Source organism: Erigeron canadensis, chromosome 8, assembly GCF_010389155.1.
Source record: "Erigeron canadensis isolate Cc75 chromosome 8, C_canadensis_v1, whole genome shotgun sequence".
NCBI lineage: Eukaryota > Viridiplantae > Streptophyta > Magnoliopsida > Asterales > Asteraceae > Erigeron > Erigeron canadensis.
In genome coordinates this window covers 33,630,364-33,640,450 of record NC_057768.1, presented here as the reverse complement: position 1 = coordinate 33,640,450, position 10,087 = coordinate 33,630,364, and positions in this window count along the sequence as shown.

Below are 10,087 nucleotides of genomic sequence, written 5' to 3'. Positions count from 1 at the left end.
ATTAAAGCCGTGACATGACTACCACACAATTTAGTTAAAAGAAATAATTAGGTTTTACCTAGTAGAAATTACTATATCGTAATTATGAATGATTAGAATGAAGATGTGGTAATTACACCTTTTGACTTAATGGCCTTGAGACATATAACATGAAAACCGAAAATAATCATTGTTCTCCTCTCAAATCTTGATTTCTTTTTCCATTTTAAAATTGTAAATCTAGTGATTTTAAAGTTAATTATTTGTTTATGAAGTTAAGTGATCACAATAATTTGATAAGATAAATCCCACTAAACCAAGTGTTTATGGGTCCTCTTGTCACATACCTGTTGGTGCATCATATCACAAACAGCCTATCAAAAATTATTTCATCATTTTTTTATCGTATTTTTACATTGGTCTTTGTATATGTATATATATTGAAAAAATTGGTTATATCGAAATTGCATAAATAAAATATTCTTTGTCGTGTAAGCATTTTTTCAAAATGCCATATTTTGAAGAAAACAAAAACTAGTCATTGCTATTATTAACGCATTGGGTTGTTGGATCCATGTTTTTTCTAGGTATGTGCATGCATATCTAAAAGAAAAAAAACACTTGCATTGGAAAATATGAATAGTAATGTTGACCAAAAACTTTGATTCATAATCTACAATGATGATCGTATATGTAACAATGCACACAGTACTCATGCTCACAAGCCACAACACAATATCTACAACAATAAAACTATATAAGAATAACATGCTATAATTTAGTGGTTGAATTACCATCATATGATTAGATTTGTATGAAAATCTATATTGACTTTCGTTTAATTTGATAACGAATTGAATAAATCAAAATAAAGTGGTTATCCTATTTCTATGTCAGAATTTTTGTCATGGTATCAAAGATGAACCCGGTGGCGGTGGATGTTGTGCCAGCTTAAACATGTGATTTGTATACTTAATAGGATGTTAGTGAGATTGCAAGTAGGGGTGTAAACGAGTCGAGCCGAGCCCGAGCTCGAGATCGTTTAAGGAGCTCGGGTTCGAGCTCGTTCGAGCCTTAGTATATAAACTCGAGCTCGGCTCGTGATTTGTTAACAAAGTTTGAGCTTGGCTCGTTTGTCATAAAAACTAAATAAGTCCGAGTTTGGCTCGAGATCGATTTCGGTAAGTGATCAAAACTAAGCTCGATTATCAGAGGTTCGTGAAAAAAACTCGTTTATGCTCGGCTCGATTAGTATATGAAAGCTCGTTTAGGCTCGCGAGCTTAATCGAGTTATGGATTCAAAGTTCGAGCTCGAGCTCGTTTAGTAAACGAGTTAACAATTAAGCTTGAATTCGGCTCGAGCTCGTTTAAGCTCAACTCGAAACGAGCTTTTTACGAATCAAATTCGAGTATTTCGCGAGCAGGTTTGACTCGTTTACACCCCTAATTGCAAGTAATTCAAGAAAAGGTACATGCAGTCGTGCACTAAAAAAAAGTATTTGCAAAAAAAAAATTTTTTTTTGTAATTTAAATTATACATTTTTTAAACGGTTAGATGTTATATTTCTTTGAGCAATGCTACACTTACAAACAAATTTATTATTTATAGAAACAAATTTTATTAATTCATGTGGCATCAATCAACACCAATAAAATCACATGTATTTCTTTTTTCTTTTTATTCTTTTATTAGTCTACATATGTTAATATATTTTGTTATGGAAAGCTGGTAAAAATTTGTTCGTAACTTTAACATTTCTCTAATTCTTATACTTCCTCATATATTAAACCGTCATCAGCCATTAAAGAACATGGGAATATGGTATCTTTAACTCAAGAATAAATTAAGTGTTGTACGTCACTCTGCAATTGGGCTAAGGGTCATTGGCCATTTTTTCTTAACATTCATTCGATAATCCATATACACTGTTTACTTGTTTAGGGAACATCGGATCATACAATCGACCAGGAAAGCACAACATTCCGATCAACACTCCGACCAACATAATTTAACTTTATAGTTATAAACAGATGCTCACCTATCATTTTCTTTCCTATAATTAATTTAAAGCTTAATCTCTATTTAATTTTTCAATACGTTCGACTTAAATTTGATAGAATGAAGTGGAGTAGTGTTATATTATCAAAGTTTGCATAAAATGTAGTGATGATAATTGATAGGAGATGAAGATCGATGTTAATATGTATATGATATTTGATTTTTTCTATGTATATGTAAACGTTTAAAATTATAAATATTAAAAAAGAAATAAGATTTATATCAAGTGATTAACATTTTACTTTTAAAAACAAGGGTTAATTTCAATCTTTGCTCATTAGAAAGCTGAAACTTTTTTAAAATCTTAAGTACAATCTGGAAAAGGGTATAGCTGTCACCGTCGTAGACGTTATGTCGTTATGGAGATCCATATCTACTAATAAATTAAAATAGGATTATAACATCCTTTAATCGACACGTGACGTTATACTAAAGTGACAAATGTCTTTTTCATTATATTTATTTTAAAAAATCATTTAATAAATTCTTCATTTTAATCTCATCTATATCCTTATTAAACTAGGATATCTCTAACTTTGTGATATAAAGTTTAGCTATCAAAGTTGTAATCTAATATGCCGATCAAACTATTTTTATCCCAAATATATTGTGATTCCTATCATTAATTTTATATTTATTATATAACTTCAATCTCCACTAACTAATTCTCTATAATTTGTTTATTTTGCAAAGTATAGTTTTTATTATTGTTGTTTTAGCTAGGATATGTTCAATGGTAGTTTAGTATCACGATCATAGTAGTAATAAATAGGTTGAAATTTAGCTATCCAGTGCATATAGATATATAATTTACACAAGTTATTAAAAATTACATATATTAAGTGGTTTTATTTTCAAAAGTTTTCATCATTTTATTATATTTAGATTAATATTTATATAACCCAAGAGTTAATGACACCAAATATTTAATCAATCCGTAAAACGTACGGGTATTAGTACTAATAATTCATATAATATGTGAGACGATAATGGGTGGCATTTACTTTTGATGATCTCTAAAAGTATAAAATGACAATATTAACCTTGTGTGTGCACCTCTGCACCTCATGTGATAGACTTAACGAATCCAAGTTTTTGTTTTAGGACCATTGATGAAGCCAACTAAAATAAATAAAAGTGTAAAACCAATTGCATAAATTCGAAATGTCAGGGACGATTAATATATATATAATCGTGTGTGCACCCCATGTATGTGATAGACTTAACGTAGCCAAGTAAAACCAATTTCATAAATTTGAAAAGTCAGGGGCGATTAATGAAATCCGTTTAAACCACAGGAACCATCCGTGGAATACTTTAAAATGTTTACATGTACAGCCTATTTCGTAAATAAGGTGGTTGGTAAGAAAGAACGAGCATGGTATCAGCGCAATGCGGTGGTGAGGCGACGATGACGGTGGTGTGATGGCGGCGACCGATGGTGACGGTGGTGGCGATCGACATCAATTGGTGTAGGTAAATGTATTTGATTTAAAGGGGGTTAGTAGATATATTTTATAATATAATGGACTAATAGTGACATGATATAATTTAATATTAAGGGTTGATGATCATTTAATTTATTAAGAGCATTTTGGTCAATTCGCATGTCCCATTTTTTGTAAACTTTCAACATAGACTCATAATTTTTATATAGAAGTATAGATAAGGGTATTTTGGTCAATTCACATGACCTATTTTTTTGTAAACTTTCAACATGGACTCATAATTTTTATATAGTAGTATAGAAGTATAGATAATAAAAAATGAAAATGTAATAAAGAATAAAAATAATGAGAAAGAGATTGAGTATTTAAAAGAAAATGAATTATGTTTTTTGATATAAATAGAGAATGAACATAAGAGAATTACAAAAATTTAATTAACAATCAATATTAACACATATAATATTATCAAACAATGATACAAATAGAGAATGGATATATGAGAAATACAAAATTTTAATTAATAATCAATATTAACACATAATATTATCAAACAATTTGTTTTCTTCATTCCCACACATTCTCTATAATTTGTAGAGAATGAAGATTGAAGAAAATGAAAACCATTCAACTTCACCAATCTCGAATCTATTTTTTGATGTAACCAAACATGGGAAGCATTTCTCATTTTTTTTTTCTCATTTACATTCTATCATATCAAATAACCGCTTAAGATACTTCGTATATATATAATATATTCTAGGATATCTTTTGTTGTTTCTGGACATTTCAACACTACTACTTCTGCTTCTAGCTTATGAGGCTACTTGTTCAAACATATGAGTACATTAGAATTAGACGTATTCGACCCATGAAACATCTACTTTGTACAAATATCTATATAATAAAATTAAATGAAATTCTAGCACCATCTAGATTTTTATTGACAGATTGATGGAATGTGAAAATTGATGTGACTATAATTGAACGGTTTAAGACAACTCTAGGCATTTTTATACTAAAAATACTTCATATCAACCACGAACACTTTAATTTGACTATCATGCATATATATAGGTGGGACATTTATAAAGAAAAAGATGAAGAAATTCGGGCTATTTGTGATACTCTCATGTATCTAAATATGTATAATTAAATAAAGGGTTAAATCCATAAAAAGGTAACCTATTTACATGAATTTTCTATTAAAGGTAACCTATTTTGTTTTTGTCTATTTAAAGGATCCTATTTTCAAAAAGTTCCTAATAAAGGGTATCTCGTTAGTTTTTGACAGACGGGGCTCGTTAAGTGCCACGTCATCATTTTTGCTGATGTGGCACTTGACTTTGACGTGGCACTTGACTTGACTTTGACCGGTCAAAATCAAGTGCCAAGTCAGCAACACTGATGATGTGGCATCGATAACGTGGCACTTAACGAGCTCCGTCTGTCAAAAACTAACGAGATACCCTTTATTAGGAACTTTTTGAAAATATGATCCTTTAAATAGACGAAAACAAAATAGGTTACCAATAATATAAAATTCATGTAAATAGGTTACTTTTTATAGATTTTTTGCCATTTAATACAATATGACAAGAAATGATAGAGCAAATACACATGAGATTATTATTAACTTTCAACAGACAGGATTAAATATTCTTTTTCTTTCTATTGAGACAATCTAGAAAAAGGTATGGGACAACAATTGCCAAAGAGACCAAATCATGAGTGGGGGCAAAGGATTCAAGAAAAGCGATGTGAAAGGGGTTTCTATTCTTTATAAAAACAACTTTAATTTAATTAATCATCATCACTTGGAAAAGAAGGCTTTATTGTTGGTTGATTGTGATTGTTTTAAAAGATACATACCTTTCTAGGAAGGAAGACATTGCATATATATACTTTGTAGCTACCAAAGTACACCATACCACCACCACCATTGTTACGTCTCTTTTCTGCCGGCAGTATCATCTAGTCTTTCTTAAACGATAATAACTATTTTAATCTAATGTGCAAGTTAATAGCTATTTTATCAAACTGAATGCAAGCAATACAACAAAAAACCCTTTAATTATTAGTAAGGACAAATGTCCTTGCTAAATTTAAAATAAAAGTCTTTGCTATAGAGTTTTAGTGACCTATAGCTAGAACATGGTACACCGTTATGGTGTCCAGACTATAGAATTTCGTCAATTTTGGCTCCTTTTTCTTGTAGTGATCGATGGTCAACCCTCAACATGATCGGCATCAAGCTAATAAAGTTTGTTGTAAATTCAATTAGTAATTGTGTAGCCCTTATAGTACGTGCACAAGTACGTACACGCTAGAAGTTACATACATCAATCTCTTTGTTATAACCATGGGTTACAGCCCAGTGACCACCTGTCCCCCTAAAAAGCGACTTAGTGGGAACACTACCCAGGTTCGAATCATTGCAAAAGCATATTCAACCAGCCAAGATTTCTGGGATTTCACCGCCAGACAGCGTTGCAGGGTCGTTAGCTTAAGAACAAAAATTTCTTTATAGGACTAAGGGGTTCCTAGGCATTTACTCTTTTTTTTTTTAATTTTATTATTTTTTGGTAGCAAATTATCAAAAGAGATGTATAAATTAAGGAAAATGATAAATCCTCCTAACCAATCTTCCTAAAAATCCTCCTAATACATCCACTTGTTAACACATGTAATCCCTATTAATTAGGAGAATTTTAAACTAAACAAATAGGAGAATTGATCATTACCCATAAATTAATTATACACAAACAAACACACCAATGTGCAAATTTCGAAAGAGATTACCCCTGCACTGTGCTGTCTTCCATGTGTCACGTCCTTAGAGGTGGCCTAGCTAGGATAATATAAGCAGGTACCAAAAAGGCAGCTACGATAGGTTAGTAAAGTTTTAGTTTTTTTTTTTTTTTTTAGACATGAAAAGAACCAACTAATTGGAAGCTAATCCAGACAACCATATATAAGCCAATGTGAAACAGTAGCTGCTCATCAATCAATTGAAAGACTGCCGTACATGTGGATAGGAATAAAAAAGTGACCAAATTAATTGGTTCCCGGCCATTGAAAAGTACGTAGATAAACATAAACTACCAATCAACAAACTTTTTCAAATAATCTTAATTAAGCGATCGATCACCTAGCTAGCTAATTAATGTACACGTTTATATAATGAATTAATCATCGATCGAGTAGCAAATTATTATTAATTAAAGGATCGATACAATGTTCAATGTATCTTTTCATGCAGAAATTTAAAGGTAATAATGGACTAAATAATGGGCAATATTGAGCTATATATATACAGAAGATAAGGCAAACAATTAGCCACCTTAGGATTAGTGAATAATAATTAATTAAACTCGGTTTTGCAGTATGGGGACCAACTTCTTTTGTTATGTTTCGTATATATACATGGAAGACTTTTCGAAATAGACGAGACAATAGTGCAATAACGATTTCTTGAAGTGCCTTATGATCAGAAAGGTCATTTGTTTTTTTCATCACTATATATCATTGTACATTTGTACTACTTAATTTTGATTAATGCATTTTCAAGATTGGTCTTTTTCCTCATGGTGTACGCGTGTGTATATCCACAATATATGACGTAAACAAATATATACATGTCATTTTAGGTCTTAAAATATATCATGTAGAGAAAGCTGGTGGGGAGATAGATAGTAGTTTTCCAATCATTGTACTTAGGGTGGACGGAACACGGTGGGGAAGGGAGAGGTACCAGACCGGTACCGGTATCGGTTTGAACACCGCCCCATCAAACCGGTACCGGTAAGGTGGGGAGGGAAATGGAGAACATGGTACCGGTATAAATTCGACCATTACATAAAAATAAAAATATAAAATAAATCGTGGGGCCCACAATCAAATGGCTACTTCTCCTCTTCCATCTTTTCTTTCTTTCTTTCTTCTCTTCTACTGCTTTCTGTCGATTTCTTCTTTGCTTTCTGCCATTTGTGATAAATACAGACAACCGATGCCTTAGTTTATGTTGTTTATGTGTTAGTTATTTGTGTGTTTGAAATTTTGAATAACACGTTATGTGTTTTGTTTATGTATTTTAGTGGTATTTTTAACTTATTAAATAAAAGTTAATTTTAGTTATTATTTGATTAAAAATAAATAAAAACTAAATAAGTTTTAAGGGCGGTGAGACACTTTTAGTATTAGAGAACTAGCAGGGAGGAGGAGAAAAACTGAAGATGGGAGGGGAGGGGTGGTGAGGCGCTCCCCGCCCCTATTGCAACATTGTATATATAGTAAGAAAATTCATTGTAACTAGTTAGTTTTGGATTAAAAATGAAGTCCCATAAAATGAGGATTATTTTGGATTGAAATTGAAGTCCACATGTTGATCATCAAGGATCCTAATTAATAAGCACGTACCATTCAATTTGGGGTGCAGGATAAAGAAGTCACGATATCATAACAAGAAAGCTGTTATTAGCAAATACTATTAATTAAGATGATTTTAAAAGTATTTCATCCACAGCCAAAATTTTGTGACAATCTGTTAGCAATTGCTTTTGTATCAGCTTGATAACAATAACAAAAAACGTGCAATATATATATATATATATATATATAGGTGAGTTATTTTGAGAACCACTAAAAAAAAGAACGCGAGAACCAATCTCAACCCTCCATTCATCAAGATCAGGAAGGACATGTTTGTCATTATTAAAAAAGTTGTCCAGCACTCTCTTTCCCTCTCCACTTATTAAATCAAAAAATATCTAAATCATTAAAAAACTTTTATCTCACAAACCGTACATCGTTAAACGGAAAAAAAAAAGCATGGGTAGTCTTGAAATTTCGTCCTCTTTCATTAGAGATGCGATTCGATATACCTTTGACGACTTTTTAAATTTCGTTTTTTTTTCCCATCACGTTCATCCTACACATGTGTAAGTACAACCTACACATGTGTAGGAAAGACCTAGAAGTAGTGAGTTGTATAACCTGCCCATGGGTAAGTACAACCTGCCCATGGGTAAGTACAACCTACACATGGGTAAGTTACTTATAAAGTTCAAAAAAGATGAGGACGCATTGTAAAACCCTAAAGCTTAATTTCTAATCCGAGGGGGAAGCTACTTTCTAAAAACCTTGAAAAATCTAAACCTTGAAAAATCTAAACCTTAAATGTTAAACCCTAAAAACCTAAAACGGATGAGGGTTCCCACTCTAGGGTTTAGGGTTTGAAGCCTAAGGGTTGGCCTATCGGCTAACCCTCGACCTTCAAACCCTAAAGCTTAATTGCTAATCCGAGGGGGACGCTATATTCTAAAAACCCTGGAAAATCTAAACCCTAAATGCTAAACCCTAAAAACCTAAAAAGGATGAGGGTTTACACTTTAGGGTTTAGGGTTTGAAGCCCGAGGGTTACGGCTAACCCTCGACCTTTAAACCCTAAACCCTAGAGCGAGATGTATTAGGGGTAAGTACAACTTGCCCATATGTGTAAGATGAACGTGATGGAAAAAAAAACAAAATTTAAAAAGTCGTCAAAAGTATATCGAATCGCATCTCTAATGAAAGAGGATGAAATTCTAAGATTACCCATGCTTTTCTTTTCGTCTAACGATTTACGGTTTGTGAGATAAAAGTTTTTTAGTAAATTAGATAGAATTATATTAAAGTAAGAGAGAGAAAAAAAAGGAGCTGACGAAAATACCCCTCTAGTGTTGAGAGGAATTTTTTTATTTTTAATCTTGTCCATCCATTTTCTTTGATCCAAGGGTGTAGAGGAGTTCCTGAGGTTTTTTTTTAGGAGTTCTCAAATAATCTCTCATATATATATATATATATATATTTCTTGTTTAAAAAAAGTCCCAATATACTAATCAAAGTTTTTTGCAATAATGGATCACTTAGATAAAACCTCTTTAAAGTACAATTAACTATAGCTTACACACATGATGAATTACCTCATATATATTATATGTGTCTCATAATTATGTCTAGAGTTTAATTATATCTGATGGGGGTGTAAATAATTTTTACATTTTTTTTATTGTGTAAATGCATGTAATTTTCATTTGGTTCATTAAAAAAATATGAGATCGTACCCTCCCAAAAAGGTAATATAAACCGACATGGATTTGATTGAGCATAACTCATAAAAGGACTAGGCAAAGGACAAAGCTCTATCTATACAATTAATTTATGGTTGCGTACTTGCTAAAGACTCCAAGCTAGCGTGATATTTTTCGGACCACAACATACACATGATATATACATCGATGCACGTCTATAAACTCTTAAAACCACATGGATATATAGACCAAACTCAGTATTGCTGTACGTACATGGAGTTTTTTTTTTTTTTTGCTATATATAATTAATTAAGATGTTATGCCTGATATATCCAGAATTGCCACACCTATACTGATATATCATCATCATGTTTGCATTATTATAACATATATAGTAGATTTTTCGATATAAAATGAGAGAATGGTGGCAAAACATGAAAGCCCCACTGCACGTACACTAATTCAGCAAAACAACGTGCATATATACCAAAACCGTCGATCAGATCGAAATGTTTCTAATTTATCGGGTCGTG